A 5,645-nucleotide genomic window follows, 5' to 3' on the forward strand; every position below is an offset into this window, starting at 1 on the left:
AACATCAAGTCCTAGCAGCAATACCATTATTTTGTTCAAATTGAAGGTCGCCTTTCCAATACAAGGCAGTTTTCTTATGGGTAAATGCCTCATCGTCGGAGGCATTACTTTTCAAACATAGCTCGTCAGTCATATGGCGCTTACTTCTCAACTGCTCGGCAGATAGATGGCTTTGTATTTTACAACAACTGCTCAGTCGATGGAGGCTGTCTATATTTCAACAACTGATCAGCCGACGGAGGTTATTTACATTTCAACCGATGAAGGATATTTACATTTTAGCAATTGCTCAACCGATGGAAGCTATTTATATTTAAGTCGACGGAGGCTATTTATATTTCAGCCGACGGAGGGTATTTACATTCAAGCAGCTGCTAAGCCGACGGAGGCTATTTATATTTCAATCGACGGAGGCTATTTACATTTTAGTTATGGCCCCGCTAGTTGGAGGCCTCCACAAACAGAGAAAATACTAGTTTGAATATCTAAACTCCACTCTTTATATTACAATTTCAATTTACAATATTTGAACAAACAAGTACTTTTCACCTCTTTTACCTATTTTGCAGGACCATGCAATACAACGTGGAACTACACTCTTAGCAGCAAACTAGCGGAATGTCAAGCATCCCTAGCTACGTTAAGGATTCCGGCGAAGAAACTCAACTTGACTCGACTCAAAACTCTCAGTTTTTATAATTTTTAGTGTCATCACCCAGTGTTGTCTTAATCTGATACTAGGACAATTTTTAAAAATTCGCAATCTCCTTTTCCTTCAAAATCCTCAAAAGATATGGCTATCCAATATCTCCTTATTTCCAGCTACCCCAAGTAACCAATTGAGGGATAATCGTGTTAAAATCTTTGTTATCATCCTTGAATGAACCCAATGTCACCATAATTCTATACTGAGGCAAATTTTGATATTTACCAAATTTTGCTGTAATTCGAACTATAGATGGCTTGATTTCTCGTGAAACTCAAGATATGTAGGCAGCTCGGGAACCACAGCCCGGCCATAATCTACCAAACATTTTGTTTTGCCCAAGAAAAAATTGATTACTTCAACTTGATTGCCCAAAGATTTTCACATAAAATCTTTGGTCACTCAATGACAATTGTTGACACTCAATTTTGGCTCGCTATTTTTCTCTATTTAATTGTATCGATGTTCTTGGCCCTAAATAATTTTCAAAGAAAAAAGAATTACATAAGAAATAAGATTCGTATTTTTATCTTTATTTCTATAAATTTTTAAATAAAAAAATTATTTATTTATTTATTTATTTATTTATTTATTCTTATCATAATATAAAATATTTAAATAAAAAATAATTAAATATTTAATAAATAAAATAAAATAAAATAATATCTTTTGGTAATCGCATTCACATTTATTTATTTCTTATAGGGCGATATTGTGATCATATATATATGCATATTTTTGTTATATAAAATAAATATTTTATATTTTATTATTGTTTTTTACATATACTTTATTATATTTTTATTTTTTTACACAAATATATAATGTTAATATTAAATAAATAAAAAAAGATATTTAAATTGGACGCCTATACTGGTTACACCTGTTATTTTTTTACGTTGAACTAAAAAATAATTTTAGGATAGTAGGGAGCATTGATAAAATTAATTTCGATAGAAAAAGAGTATTCGGGTCAACAATAATCCAACTTTAATTTTTATTGGGGAAAGGACAAAAATAACATCAAAAACTAAAATAATTCCACAAAACTAGCACCTTAATTTAAAAACCTAGTAAATTGCCATTAAGCATCATAATTCGGCCATTAAGCATCACAATTCAACTTTTTCTTTTGCAAAGCAAAAGTGCGAATTTTGCATGTTAGTTACTTCTCGTTTTTTCTCATTTAAAAAAAACGCTAGTTCATTTTATTTTTTAAATTTTGCTGCTTTTTTTCTGTTCTATTTTTTTTTTGAAAAATTTGATGTTTCATTCTATTATAAAAAAATCACTACTCTTTTGTGTTTTTTCACTATTTTTATACATTTTTTAGCAGCTTTTTTATTTTTTTTAAATCTATTCCTTTTTTGAAATTAGCATAACCACAATTATAATACGTTGAAACATCCATTATGTATATCTATGGAATGATGACATTGATTATCAAAAAAACCATGTGACAGTTTTACTATAAGAAACTTTATTTGGCCAAAACAAATACATAAGATTTTGAGGAGCAAATAATGCAACTAAGACTCAAAATGGAAAACCTAACTTCAACTTTCTTCAACAGTTCAATTGCAATTCCCAAAATCCAAAAACCAACCCCCAACATTATTGCAAGTCCAAAAGAGGAACTATAAATAAAACAAGTTAAACATCAAAAAGAAAATAGATATACACATTCTATATAATTTTGAACTACAATTATTATTTAGATACATATTTTATACAACTCTATATAGTTTCTACATGCATTCTAAAAAATGTATCAATCTAGTATAAGAGAGTATCAATGGAGTACATGGACACTGCAAATGTATCAATTTGGTATAAAAGTATATTAATGCGGTATAAAAGAGTATTAATTGGGTATATGGACTGCATGTGCTTGCATAGAATTTTCTTTTTCTTTTTTAAAAAGTGTATCAATATAGTATAAAAGTGTATCAATGTGGTATAAAAGTGTATCAATTGAGTATAGGGACTGCATGTCTCCAATTGAGCCAAATGGCTAAAAAAGGGAATTACTTTAGTCGACTGGCTACAGCATGTACACCTTTTCAATTATTGGCCATTTTTTTTAAATGGCCATGCCATGTCATTTCCCCAATTTTATTTCATACGAACCCAACCCTTATGTTCGCTTTGCCATTCAACCTCAATAAATACAATTTAACCTGATCCATCGATTTATTTTAAAGGATCCCAAAATTTTCAGTTATTTTTATATATATGTATGTATATATAATTTTTTATTATTATATTTAATTATCTATTTATTTATATAATTATTTTTTTCTCCCTTTCTCTTCTCTTTAAAAAGAAATATGAACCATCCAATCAAATATCAAAAGAATCAAAATAGTCATTTCAAAATCAACTTTTCATATATTTATCCATATATACATACATTTTCCTTTTCTCTTGTTTCGCTATCATTATTTTTAAGGGCAATCTTTTAGGATCGTCCGATCTAAAAATCGGACATATCAAAACCAATCCAAAGTTACCCGACTAACATGAATTAACCTAGTCAGTTAAAATTTCAGGTCCAATAGTTTAAAAAATTTTAATTATTTACTTATTTTTATATTTATATATATATAATTTATTTATTATTATTTTGTTATTATTGTTATTTATTTATTTTATCTTTATATTAAATTTAGACTTATCAAACGATCGGATGGCTGCTCATGTTTTAGTCAACAAAATAAACCATCAAACACGGCTTTCTCACACCCGAAGATGAGAAAATGGTCTATCTCATCACCTTCATATGCCCGCACCTCTACCCAGCAAAACCCAACTACTTCTCTGCTCAAGCCTTTCCCTCACCTTAAATCCATTGAGATTTTGTCACCATAAATCCCTCATTTTCCTGTTGCTTTGGCTTGATAGATCAAAAGTGTTACCCTCTCCACTGTTAGCTTGGAAGAGAGGGTGTCATCAGTAACAAGTCCATTTTCACCCCTCTGTTTCTTTCAAATCAACCTAAAAATGGGTAAATTCTTATCCTTACTATGTTTTCTTTTCAAAATCTTTGCATTGTCCTACGAACAAATTTGAATTTTGAATTCAATTTGGAGCCACTTTGAGAAGCTCTCACACTCCAGAGTGTGCTTATAAAAGGGGGTTATGGCCATTCCTTTAGGGGGACAAGAAAAACAAAGGGAAGAGGAAAAGGAAAAAAGGAGATCGACAAAGGGAAAAGGGGAAGGGAATTGAAGGAAGAAGCTAAAATTCATGAGAAAATCTTTGAGTTTGGAGTCCTGTATCAAGTCTTCGCTCCCCGAAGAAACCTTGACATTATCGCTCTAATTTACTACCCCTAAAAAGGTGCGAATCTCTCATTTTTTTTCGTTCTTCATCTTTTCTATTTTTATTTTATTAATCTCGTTCAGTTTACAAATTTGTGATTCTGTCCTGTCCTTAAATTTTGTTATCGATGTTTTTTTGCCTTTGCGGATAAAGATATGTCGTTGATTCTAAAAAACGGATCTGATTGTAAATTCCGATTGAGTTCTAAATAATTGTTAATTTTGAAAAAGTTTTGAATATGGATTTTCATCAAGCTTCTATCGTCTTGATTCCAAAAATTGAGCTGTTGGAATGATTTTCATTTATTTGCAAATTGGATTCATGAACATTCTCATCTATGTCGTTCTACTGTAGGCGGACATTTTTTAAGTGAGTTTTGCGAGAATATGGCAAAATATGTCTTCCTAAAACTATACACGAGTAGCAATTACTTTGCTTTATTCCTTTTTTGTGGTTTGCAAAATCGATGTATTAGAAAGATGTTGTTTTGCCTTTAATATAGAAGGTAAAATTGTGTCGTTTAAAAGCTAACCTTTCTCGACTCTATCAACCCTTTCTCGACTTTATCATTGTCTTTGTGCAAATTCTTTCTCTATTTTACTTTCGCTTTTGCCATCTATTTCAATTTTTGGAACATGTAATTTTATTTCTAGGTTATGTCTTTGTTGTTTTCCTTTAACTTGGGGGATAAAAGTGTACTTTGATTTTCGAAAAATATTTTGGTTGTGTTATGTTGTACATTAGCCACTGACTGAATTCATGTATTTAGTTTCTTCTTAATCCTCTTTTTCTTTCTAATATTGTTGCCACATGCTCAATATAGGGAATATATTCTCTTTGGAATCGAGTAAAATATACGAATTTCCCCTTCCCGCTCCACTTTCTCTTCATCTCATTTTATTTTTATTTTTTAGGGCATGCTGTTTTCTGTCGTTACGTTTTATTGTTGTCATGATTGGTTAGGTGAGCAAGTGTTCTACCTATATTTTATATTATATCTGTGTATATATAAGACCATGAGTATGAAATGTATGACACAACTCAGTTTTTTTTGTTATGGTATTTGCTTTCGTTGTTTTGGCGTTACGGATAAAGGCACGATTCTTTTTTTTTCTCATAGATATTTTGTGTGTATGAATTTGTGAGTATATCAATACGTGGTCTCAACTTTGATCATTTTTGTTATTTGTCCCTGGAAAGATCCAAGTTGAAAGGGTTTATCTTTTTAGGTGTGGTGTGTTCTTGAGTTCGAATTTGGTCTTTTCCAAATATGTTCCGATGGATGCATATATATATATATATATATATATATATATATATATATATATACTTATCTCATTCAGGTACTATTGGTCATTTGGCAAGTCGAATTCAAGAAAATCATTTCATCTCAAATTTTGTTTGTATAGGTATATCAGCTTAGCATCTAAATATATGAATCATGTGAAATTTTCACTCCACTGTTCTCATCTTATTTCATGTGGTATCATGCTAGCCAATCGATTTTGAGGTATAAATTTAAAAAAAATAAATGAGATTTAAAAAAAAAAACTCTCTGGTCTTTAAGTTTCATTCTCATTGAATGATATGTTGGTGAAAATTTTTTACATGGCTT

The sequence above is a fragment of the Capsicum annuum genome, chromosome 8 (genome assembly GCF_002878395.1).
Source record: "Capsicum annuum cultivar UCD-10X-F1 chromosome 8, UCD10Xv1.1, whole genome shotgun sequence".
Lineage (NCBI taxonomy): Eukaryota > Viridiplantae > Streptophyta > Magnoliopsida > Solanales > Solanaceae > Capsicum > Capsicum annuum.